General features: G+C 46.7%; 1 long non-coding RNA gene across 1 annotated transcript; it reads right to left on the reverse strand.

The window, feature by feature from the left end:
• On the reverse strand, window positions 1999-11351 carry LOC110400442. The gene is made up of 3 exons (XR_002439845.1): window positions 8278-11351; window positions 7803-8021; window positions 1999-3887 (listed from the first exon to the last, which is right to left on the reverse strand). It is a non-coding gene; the product is annotated as an uncharacterized LOC110400442 (long non-coding RNA).

Raw genomic sequence — 11976 nt, forward strand, 5'->3', positions numbered from 1 at the left:
CACCACAATGCTGTGACACCAGACAGTGCTCAGTCATATTTGTGCTCAGGGGTAGGGGGATTTCTGCATGTGCCGCTCCATGATTTGCAATAGCATTACATCCCACTGCTCCATCACAACAAAATCTGACAGCACTGCAGGTTTCTCAAAGACATAGTCTTTCTACAGTGCATCATGAAAACTGGCAACCAGAAGGAGGAGAACACCTGGAACGAAGAACCTGCTATAGGATGAGCCACCCAAGAAAGGGGTGCCGCAAACCAGAGGCTGTGGCTGCACTTGCTCAAGCAAATTAAACAGAGTAGGGGATCAATCACCAGCACAGAATCATAGAATGGCTTGGGTTGGAAGGGATCTTAAAGATCATTGAGCTCCAACCCCCTGCCATGGGCAGCACAGATGAGGGTACCCAGGGCCCCATCCAACCTGGCCTTGAGAACATCTATGGATGGGGCATCCACAGCTTCTCTGGGCAGCCTGTGCCAGTGCCTCACCACTGGAACATGCTCTTGTCCACACGATTTAACTGCTGGCATACTCCTCATCACTGCTGTCATAGCATCTTCTTCTCCTTAGGATGCATATCACACAGGAAGGGAACATGCCCACACATAAGATGGGTGACATTTTTCCTGATTGGACACTTGACCTGTTAAAAGTGACCTCTGTCTTTTCCCCCAGATTACAATGTCTTTGTGCTAATGTTAATTAAAGTTCTAGCTAGCTATAAGTTTTAATATCTGAAAGGACTGGGGAAAAAAAAGGAAGAAAAATAATAATTTCTTTAGAGAGCTGCTTTGATGTATTTGCAAAAAAGAAAAGTGTGTGCGCGCATATATATATATATATATATATATATTGCCTTTGCCAGCAGAGATCTTGATTTGTTATTGTAGAGTCCCTTAGAAACAACGGCTGACAAGGGAAAAAGTAATTTACAAGCCTTGAGATACGTTGATTAATTGTGGCCATTTTGCACAATGATACAGGGTCTTTTACTGGGAGGTCACCCAAGGGTACAGGGCTGAAGTGAATAGATTATTACCAGAGGGCTGCTGGTTAACAGCAACCATGGAGCTGTTTATGAACAGGGGGCTCGGCTGGTATGAACAGGATATTTATGAACACTGCACTACAAAATGCTTCGTTGTTGTGGTCATGCGCTCTGGGCTGCTAATATTCGTGGGTGCATTTGTGTGGGCATGTTCAGTTTATTTAGAAAATAAGAGCATTGAAGCACTTGCTTTCTGAAGGGGAAAAAAAAAGCACAGAGCAAGAATAACTCCAACTGTGCAAATACTGAAGAGAAAGAAAGGAGAACATCTCATTCCCTTTTTCACAAGTTTTTAAATGACAAAGCAAAAGATGCAAAATGCTGGGCAGAGCCATTGCCTGGGGTCCCCAGCAGAAGGCTGCTAAACCAATAATCTTGCTTTCCTGACCTCGCAGCCTTCTAACAAATCCTTTCTGCTTTAGCAGGATTTATTTCAGAGAACTCGGCTGTGTAATCTGGTACTCTGGTAATGTCCTCACTTAACAGATTCAAGGCCAAATCCTGCTCATAGCTGCACTGGCGCGGTCCTGCTGCTTTTGGTGCGGCTGCTCTGGCTGAGAGCAGAGCGTGACGTTTTTCCCATTAATCTCATTCTCCCTTCCTATTGTGTTTCATTTTACGGTGCCCTGGAAACCAGGAAACCTGTATGTCTTCAGCCATTTGATGTACAGGAAATGTATTCACTTAACTAATCTTTTCCCTCAACAGAGTTGTTGTTTTTTTTTTTTTTCTTTTTTTTTCTCTGAGCTGGCCTCACAACGCTTATGGAAACTGGTTACAGTAGAGAGGAAAAAGATTAAGGTTGGTAACTCAGCAGCCACATGTATTACACTTGGTTAGTACTGTTTCTAGGAAGCTCTAGGAACAGAAGTCCTGAGTCCAAACTTTGCCTACACTCTCCAGCTCCTCTTTCAGCTACAAGAGCAGCCCTTCTGGCTCGTCTATCGGCTGGAACGGATGCAGGCAGGAACAAGCTGGAGCCATCCCGTGCAGGATGCATCCCTACCCGGGTGATCACAGCCATCTACTCCTGCCTGGTCCTGGAAGCCAAAGTGCTCCCAAGCCTGCTGGAAGTGACTTCCAAGCGGCTGGACAGTGAAGTCCAAGGCACAGAAGGCAGATTGTTTCTGAGGAAGGCATTAGCCCTGCAGGTGCTGGAAGAGTCACCAGTCAAGTGACCCTGGAAAGGACAGCATTTCACAACATCTACCAAATCTCTCAAGACTGGAGACATTTCAGGTCCCCCACGTCTACCTTCAACCATGAAAAAGCTCAACGGGCACCTTCAACCAGACAGCCAACTTTTATGTATGCATGGAGAGGTGGGATGGAGTCTCCAAGCATAGCTTGTCAGGGCATATGGGCTACTACACTGATTTGAAAGAGCGTGAGCAAAGTCAAGGATGAGGTGGTGGAAAGATTCATCCTGCTGGACTCTCAGTGAGATCCCTCCAACATCTAGCACCACTGCACTTGAAATACATTCAGATTTAGGAAGGTTCCAGCAGACTGCCAGATGCACAGTACAAGGCTGGAAAAGTTTGCCCACTCTTTGAAAGCCTGAAGCTTTAAGAGGCGGACAAAGAAGGCGTAAAGGAAGAGATAGGAAATCAAGCAACATCTGCTATTCACAGACTTGGGGACCTCAGAAAAACATCGAGGATTTGGCAGCAAGTAGTGGATACAGGCAGAGCTAGAGCAGAGAGAATAGCTATAGGAGCCAGTCACCTGGGAAAGCTGCTGCAGTAAAGTTTATATTGGATCAGGCAGTCCTGAGGGATTTCTGCAGGAAGATTGAGGCGGCTGCTGAAAACTCTGGAAAAAGAGTGCAAATGGGCCATAAAAATGAAGGCAAGTGGGAGGCACAACTTTTTTTCCCTTTGGCTGAAATTTGTGCACAGGCTTTTGTTCACAGATGAAGTTCTTGTCCTTCTGAGGAAGAATACATCACTCTGGTATATGAATGACTGCAGAGTCAGTGCCACTGCCAGGATGCTCATTTTCTGTGCAGCTTCCTAATGTGGTACTTCAGCACCATGAAAGGGCTCTCCTGCTGCAGGCAACGAAAATCTCTGCTCCTCCTCCTAACTCTTGCAAATTGCCTGCTTTTCATGATGCTATGTTCTCTAAGTCTACCCTGTCAAGATGGTGCACATTTCTCTTGAGCCCACATCCCCATAACCAGCATGTGCCTGTTTTGCACATGCTGGTTCATCCCCAGGCTCTCGTTTGAAATGCAAAAGTTAGCTGTCCTAGAGGAAGCTCAATGTCTGAGGGCATCATTTACAGCAGACTTTCTCCAGACAGCGAGATGGTGACCAAAGGGCCGTGCACCGCAGCGAGTCATGAGACCCACTACTCTGGAGAAGATCTCCTGGAATTTCCTTTGTAGGAGGGCTTGGTTTCCGTGCTCTGTTTCCATTACTGTCCTCTCACCAAGCAGTACGCAGTTGGCTGGCACTTTCCCGAAACCATTGTGAGCAGTGCCTTCAAAGACGCGACGTCACATGTGCCGCAGCGTGACTCTGGTCTGAGTGAGTTCCCGTCAGCCTGACGCACGGGGGGAATGCTCAATTGATTCCTGATGCAGTTACATGCATCACAACACAAAGATGTCACCCACCAGAATGAGCGTGTTGAGTCACTGCATTTCCCCAGGCTGCAGAAGTGGAGGAATCATAACCATTTCCCAGCACAGACCTATGAGGGTGCTGGCTCCAGCACTTGCATGCTCCGCTTGCCCTCTGGATGGCTTTTCCAAGCAGTCAGCATCAACGCAGGGCACAGGCATGCCTGCCTTTCCCTCTGTCTCTGTCAACCTATCATGCTACATCTGTAAAAGGAAAATATGTACGTACTTTCTCTCTCTATACATAAGCCTTACTTTTATATATTAGTGCGTATAAATAACATAAATATGTATATATATACATATATATGTTTTAATATGACATGTATAGTATTTCTTAAATACTGATTGAAACAATGATTTATGGGTTTTCAAACAAGGATTTATAGGCCACCTTCAACACGCTGGGCCAGTGTATCCCAGGGCCATTTGTCAGAGAGCAATGATGAGGTTGGGAAGGTGGCAAAGATTCTTGCTGGGTCATCCATGAGCAACACTCATGGACATATGGGAGAGCCAGTAGGGCAGAAAAAACGGAGTCAGGATGTTTCCTAGGGAAAACAAAGTGCAAGACAAAGGCGATCTTGTTCACAAGGTGAAGATGTCTCCTCTCACTAACCAGGCGAGGGAGTCAGGGTAGCAGCCTGCTAGCAGATCCCATGGCTCTTGACCTACGTGCTTTTGCTACTATAGTAGAAGAGGGGCAACAGTTCGGCAGCACCGCTGTAAGTCGTTTGTCAGGAGCGTGAGAGAAATCTGTCCTTGGCTTACAAACACCACACACAGCTCTCTGCTTTGATGACTGCAGCTGTCTGTGTTAAGGGAGCCGGCAACTGGAGAGCGGAGGAGGATGCTGGAAAAGGGGGAGCGGGAAGGCTTTTGGTCCTGGGTGGACAGACAGACAGATAACTATTGCCTTTAGGATCCCTGGGGACAGGTAAATTGTAAGGGAAGCTGTAATATGCCATAAAACAAATATCTCTTGTTGAGGCTGTGATTTGTCACAGCCAGGAGAGTTATGAATTTTAGCTCTAGAGTCAGTATTATTTTAGCTTACCCTTGAGGGTCAGGATTCACAGGCTGGAGATGAAGTGCGTGTTGTACAAAAACATTTCCCCACTGGCAAGTGGGTGTTTGTGCTCTTCACTGAGTGCTCTGTGTGATACACAGTTTCTGGGAAGGTATTGGTATAAGGGATGAAATATATCACATTTCAGGTGAGAATAGTTGGGATCCAAAGCTCTTGATGGATCTGAAGTACTGCACTGAAAATGCAGATAATTGGGTTGCTGTCGAAATGTGTTATTTTAATGTCTTTGAGATTTTGCTTCTGATGAGCATGTACGACCTCACACCTCTGTCTTGGGACAAGAAAGGTGGGTTTCACATAGGAAATGTCAAGGAAAAGAAATAATAACTTGAGTTGCAGAGCAAGGGATCCCAGCACTGCAGGAGACCAGTGGCCTGGGAAAGAAGCATCAGGAGAAAGGGGCTGGTTGAAGAAGAGCCTTGTGTCTTTTGACAGGCCTGATCTTTCCCCTAATTGCCATTCCCTTCTGGATAAACCAGTAATGATGCGACTTGCAGGGGCTGCTTAGAGTCACTGAGTTTGTGACTTAGACCCATTAACGCAAGAGCATGCTCCTGGGAGACCTGAATGTGGCTCATCTCATGATGGCGTCCCTTTTTTTTTTTGCCCTGGGTTACATTTTTAGACAGTCCTACATCCTACATCCAGTCTCTGTCATACTCTGGACTGTCAGGGGAATGAGCTAACACTACGTGGCATTGAAATTTGGCCTCAAAGGAGATGGTGAATTGACAAGCTGAGCTAGGACCCATTCACAGGAGTGAGTTTTGCCATCCACATTCCCTGCACACATGCATTGTCTTCCAGTCCCATTGTGTCCTAGCATCAGCTGCAAGTTTTGCTCTAGAGGAAAGGCAAAGGCAAGATGCACACACATGTTCCCCTGCAAGAACTGATCCTCTTGCTTGTCAGCAGCGTAACCATCCGGAACAGTGCAGTTATTGTAAATGTAATTAATAGTGATCTGGGAAGATTATAACTTTCTCTCTCTCCCACTTGTTTTCCTTTTTCCCCAAAAACTTTCTGGTTGTGCTTTTTTTGGCAACCCCAAAATAGTAATTTGATGCAAACTCTGGCCACAAATCCAATGGAGCTTGATAGGCTTTAAATGAGGGGAGGGGGACAGGCAGGGGCGATTGCTTTAATAACTGTTCTTGGAAAAAGGCCACTGATGTATTTTCATTACTCAGAAGAAAGCCAGAAAGAAAACAAGTGGCAGGACAGCCATTAGAAAATAACTATGAATAATTATAGAGTGGGGGCAAGGGGAAGTCCAGGGAATTACTTCAGGGATATAATCACAAGCCCACATCCAGGCCAGTTATTGGCGGCTAAGAAGAGGATCTATCCAAACAGTGCTTTTTGGGCCCCTCCAGTTTGGGCTTGTCTCCATTCAATCTGGCACAAACCTATGTCCCTATCACAGAAGCTGCTGTCCCCACAGTCTCAGCAGGTCCCTGAAACACTACACATGGTCCTGACCTTACAGTACTCTGCAGACCTTCATGGACAAGCCTCCATATGCATGTCTGGAATGGAATGGAGACGGGATATTTCCCTTTCACAACAGGAAAGCAAAGGGTCTAAGCCACAGCCTGGATTAAATGGGCAAGGATCTTAACTGTCCTTTAAGTGACACAACTCTAATGAAGGAGGCCGAACAGATACATTCTACCACACACTAGAAGGCTCTGCAAGAAATCAAGGTGTGATAATTGAAGGCAGAAAAAAAGAAAGTTTTCCTTAGTCAAAAGGGATATAAAAAGGCCTGAGGAGTTCTTCCCATCCCCAAATCCCAGAGTATTTTGGATGTCCCCAAAGAACTTCTGCAGTAACTCAGGAGAAGAGATAGCCCAATTCCTGAGCTCCCTGTCAAGTCAGGCTATAGGGGTCACATCTCCTCATTTTAGAAAACCTCCAAACCACCTGCAGCCACTCCTGTCAGTGTTGCAGCCAGACATCCACTTATGCATCTGTAACATGATGGAAAGCATAGCAGGTGACAGCAGAGCAGCAAGGTCCCAGACTGCAGCAAGTGAGGAATTGCTCAAATGCAAGAACTGTGGGCACAGAAATAAAGAAAAGAATCTGCTTAACTTCAGAAGGCCTCAGGTACACAGGGATCTCCAGCCAAATATGACTGCCTCCGCTGCCAACCCTTAAATGAGGTCTGGGAAGGGGTGGATCCTGGCTCCACCCCTTCCAGTCACTCAGGTGAGGTGCATTGCATGCACCTGAGCTCCCTTGGGTTGGCCCTGCCTTCCCACCAGGTGCTCAATCACTGGTTCAGGCTGTGACTTAGCATTTCCACTACAGTGTCTCACCAGGAACATTAAACCTCTACATGGAAAAGAGGCATGGTGTGCTCCTGATGGTAATATTTGTTCAGAAAGGAATATTTCCAGAAAAGTAGCAATGCTAAAGGAAGTGAAAACCCCAAATCCATCTTAGCTCATGCACACCTTGCTTCAGGAAAGAATCTGGAATGGTTGAAAGATGAAAAAGCTTGAATTCATCAGCATAGGAGGTTATTTTCACACTAACTCCTTTGGCACTATGCAAAGGTTCTGGAGTGACTAAACACACCAGGCCTGGAGGGAGCTGATGGTTACAGTCAAGAGTCACATCCTCCAGGTAAACCATTGCTTATCAGTGCTTTAGAGGTCAAGGCAGTACATGATCACAGAAGCAAAGCACAGCCCCACATCACACCCAGTACACCTTATAAAGGACCTCTGCTTGTTCAGTCAACTTCAAGCATGTTTTCTTCCCCAAAGCATTATTCCTAACATTCACAGAAAAACCAGCAATGCCTTACAGTGGACAAAAGGAAACTCCTTCTGAGAACACCTGCTTCTTCTAGGAGGTGCCCTCCTCCCACCACAGCAATGATCCAATTTATTTATGGCCACCCATCACCATGGCACCCATCTGCACAACAAGGTTTCTAAAGCGCCTTACTCTATGCCAAGGAGACAAGGCAACCCCCTGTATTTCATTGCACCGCAAGGTAAATAATTATACAATACCTCCAGAAGACAGCAGGCTGGGGCATTTGTTCAAGTTTCCCAGAGACCATCTGAATTTGTACTTCTTTTATTTATGCCATTTTTTCTTCTGGTTATTGATGATGTTCCTCGTTTGTTTTTATTAGATGCAGGTGTTTTCTGCCCTTCAGCTGGGAGCACTTTTCCTTTTCAGCCAATTCCAGTCCTACTTTGTGCCTCAGTCACCTTTTGACTGTGATACTGGAGAGAAAAGGAAAAAAAAAAAAAAAAAAAAAAAAAAAAGAGAGGGTGAGAGATACTGACTTTTGCTGCCTCAGCAGATGTGTGTTAAAGTGTTTTAGTGATTCAGCCAGTGCGCCTGCCTGGGGCCAAAGGAGAGGCATTGTCTGAATCTAAAACAATTAATAACAAAAAAAGAATGTGGGCAGCACGGAGAGGGGGAAGGTGGAGGTGGATAGCGAGCAAATCACGGGGCTATTTTGAGCTCACTGAGCACCTCAGTAAGATCTCCAGCCGCTTCCAGCAGTGACAGTGTGGATGCAGCCAAGCCCCTCTGCGACACAGGAGCCTCACCAGCCCTGTTGTACAGACGGGGGAACCAAAGCTGCTTTTGCAATTCCTCCTGGGCCCTCCAGAGCCTCTGGATGAGGGCCACGCTCCTCCCCAGAGCTGAACCGTGCTTCCCTGACATCCCAAGCACACTGGGAGGAGGGGAGATGCTCAGCCACGCTAAGGGACCCACTCAGGCCCTGCAGGCCTCTGCCTGCTGCACCAGCCATGATGGCCGCAAAGGCACAAAAGGGAACCTCTGCTCATGACAAAACATTTGTCTTTCTCCCATTAGCAAAAGAAACTAATTTTCTCTGTGCTCAGGCAAGAGGAATTTGTCCCCTGAGCAACATCCAGTACAGTTCTGGTCCTTATGAAAAGGTCCCAGAGCTGATGTCCCTCACTCCTCGCAGGGTGGCACAGGTGGGCAATGGGGAGGTGGAGGCACCCCAGCCACCATCGTCTCAGGAAATGTTGGCAGCCAAGCCCTGATAACGTGAAATGGAGCCAACCCAGCCCTCCAGAACACCCAGGCACTGATCTGGTGAGGGGAGACTCCAATTCCTACATGCGGTTTAAAATTGATACCCCCATGAGGCATGTTAAAAAGCAAAACATTGATGCTGTCTTCACTGGAAGCATCGGTTGCTTTGTTTTTTTAATGACACAGAAAGCTGCCTACAAAGAGATAATTTCCTTCAGCCTGGCCCTTGCTGGATATGGAAGGAAGTCCTTGGAGGTGACTCTCTAATGTATCCAGTATGCCACCTAGCCCTCGCTAGCTCTACTACAGCACCACTCAGCACAGGCTGCTGGAAAAGGCTCCCAGCGGGAAGCTGCCAGCACCTCTTGGGGAGGAAGGCACCATCCAAGGGAAGGACAAATATTGTGGGGAGGAATCAGATTTTACTCCTGACTCTCGACCCAGCCTCCATGCAAAGTGAAGCAGCGCATTGGTATCTGCACCGCCTGCTGTTGCCTGTCTTATTTTTCTGTGCTTCTTGCTCAGGCTTGCCCCATCAGTTCCAATTTTGTCACTTGTCATTGTGCCCTCTGGGATTACTCCAAAGATGAAATATTGGCTCTTTTCATAATGATGCTTGAGGCACTTGATTTCGCAACCTGTTGGTATTTTTTAATACTTGCACAAGAGAAACAAACAAACAAACTCCAAAAAACACCATTCTCCTGTATAAGCATTATTTTCCTAACAAGACCTACACAAACTGGACAGTGGTTTTGGGGGGAGAAGAAAAAAATATCTCAGTCATGTATCTGTGATTCAGCTCTCGATCTTTCCAGATTGCCTCAACTCAATTGACGTTTGAAGTGCCCCCAAAACACAAAGATTAGCCCAAAGTGATTAAAACATATGTTTCATCCTCCTTATCATGCCCAGGAATGCCAGTGCTTTTGCACATTACAGAGAATGTCATAATGAATTGTGACATATCTGTAATATAAAGAATGGTAACTGCTTTCCAAATAACTACTCTTTTTTTTTTTGCAACAAAGAGCCATATGTAACACATGGAGCCTATAGCAATGAAGTGTATTAGAAGACGCTAATAGAAACCTTAGCTTTTTCTCCTTCTTCATTCCCCCAAAATAAGAAAGCATGTCTTATAAAGCATTATTGTGACCACCCTTGGAAGAGAACAAGGCAGGAGAAATGAGACCTTTGTTAGCTGCAGGCTTTCCTATGGCTCATGAACAACTGTTTGCTGCCTCTTTGCTGCCTTTTTTTCCTGGGTAGTAGGTTTTTTTTGGAGCACCAGCAAAAATGCCAAAAAGCAAAAAAATGCCAAAAAGGGAGGAGTGCAGACAGCATGTACCAAGCGTTCATCTGCAGCTTCATCCCGACTGCTGGGCTCAGGGGTAGGATCCTCGTGGTTGAGGCCACTTTCATAATCTGGCAGAAAACCTGTCATCAGGGCACATCTCATGACTAAAGCTTTAACATCTTCTGGTTTGAGAATCTGACACCGCTTCCAGGTGTGCTTTCATGGATGAAAGTCCCAGCAGAACCTTGCAGCTCAGTGTAGGAGGGAAGCTAAGATGCCCTCAAGACAACCTCACACCACCTGGAAAGCCCAGGAGAAAGCTCCCGGACAGACTAAAATTAGGGCAGCTTCCCCAGGGCTGCCTTGCAGGATCCCTGCCCCGCAGCCATCCAGCCGTGCCCAAGCCTCCTGTGCCAGGGCTTGCAGCTGGGCTGGATGGAAGCAGCTCCCTACATGCCTCACCACTCTGCGTCCCGCAGGTTGCAGAGGGAGTGAAACCTCCCCACCACCCCTCCCAGTACTCACATTGTCTCCATACTAGATATTATTTGGGATGGACTTTTTCTTACAGGGCGGTGGAGAGAAGAAGGAAAGCCAGTTCTCCCCTGTGCTAAGCCCTGTTGCAAAGTGCTTTCAGATTTCCAGGTGAGGAGTGCTCTCTCTGCCCAGTGCTATGTTCTGCAAGGCACCCAGTCAGACCAGTAGCAGACCCCCACAAAAGTCAGCCGCACAATGCAATTAATATGTTGTAGAAGTCATAAGTATCAACTGGAAAAAAACATTTAAAAAATGCTTCTAGATGAAATCCAAGGGAGTTGCTTTTCTTACCTTAGGGATGCCTATTTTGCAGTAGTTAGCTACGATCTAAGCAGAGATTTGGGTATTATCAAATAAAACCTCTGGAAAACCTGCTGATTCAAAGAAAGGGGCAAAAGCTGAGAAATGTGCCTTTCCTTTTTGAAAAGAGGGGTTGAAAAAAGGACTGGAGGGAGCCGATCTTTACTATGGAGCCTACATGGGGTAGGAAGGCGGTAAAACAAGAACACCTGAAATGTACAAGAAAGCCTTCAGCGGGGAAATTTTGGTGAAGAAAGAGTTAATGCTTTTAAGCAGCTCTCCCTCCTCTTACCATAGATAAGGGTGCATTCTAGTGGCAAAATCCGTGCAATGCAGCTGCATAGCTGACTGATCTAAAAAGAAACCTGGGGAATATAAGGCTTTGGAGGAGTGTGTGCATATGCAGAAGTGAGGGGGGGGGGGGGGGTGATTTGAAATGCACAGAAACCTCACCCAGGATCGCCTGATCCCTTTTAGTTTCCTGCTCTCTTTGGTAGCCAGCCCTGTGCTTGTGCTGGTGAGTGATCTCCCAGCACTCACCCAGCCATCCTGCTGCGGCTCCAGGTGTAACATCCCTGTGCACAGCTGCCTGGGCCAGCCACAGGGCTGCACAATGCAATTTTGGAGATTCCCTTCACCACGCTTCCAGCTTCCCCATTCCTAGCAATGAATGAGCACCGAGGGAGGCAAGTGCGAAGGACCAGGGCCTGGAGAGCTGTAACACTGAGGAATGCAGCGGTGGAACAAAAGGCAGCAAACCCTAAGCTGTCCAGTACAGAGGATGAGCACTGCAAAGTGCTTTCTTTCTTCTTTTTCCTTCCCCCCCTACACTTTGTGCAGGGCAAAAGGCAGAAGAAGAATGAGCTAAAACGCGCAAATTGAACTTTATATGGCAAAATTCCCCTTGTTTTCTGGTGTGCCCTAAGCAACAGCGAACTTTTCCAAAGAGTAATATAGCTCAGTTCTTACAAGCAGCCTAGCCCTCCCTCCTGCTTGCTGTCCAGCCACATTAACCCTTGTCATCT

The sequence above is a fragment of the Numida meleagris genome, chromosome 5 (assembly GCF_002078875.1).
Source record: "Numida meleagris isolate 19003 breed g44 Domestic line chromosome 5, NumMel1.0, whole genome shotgun sequence".
NCBI classification, from domain to species: Eukaryota; Metazoa; Chordata; class Aves; order Galliformes; family Numididae; genus Numida; species Numida meleagris.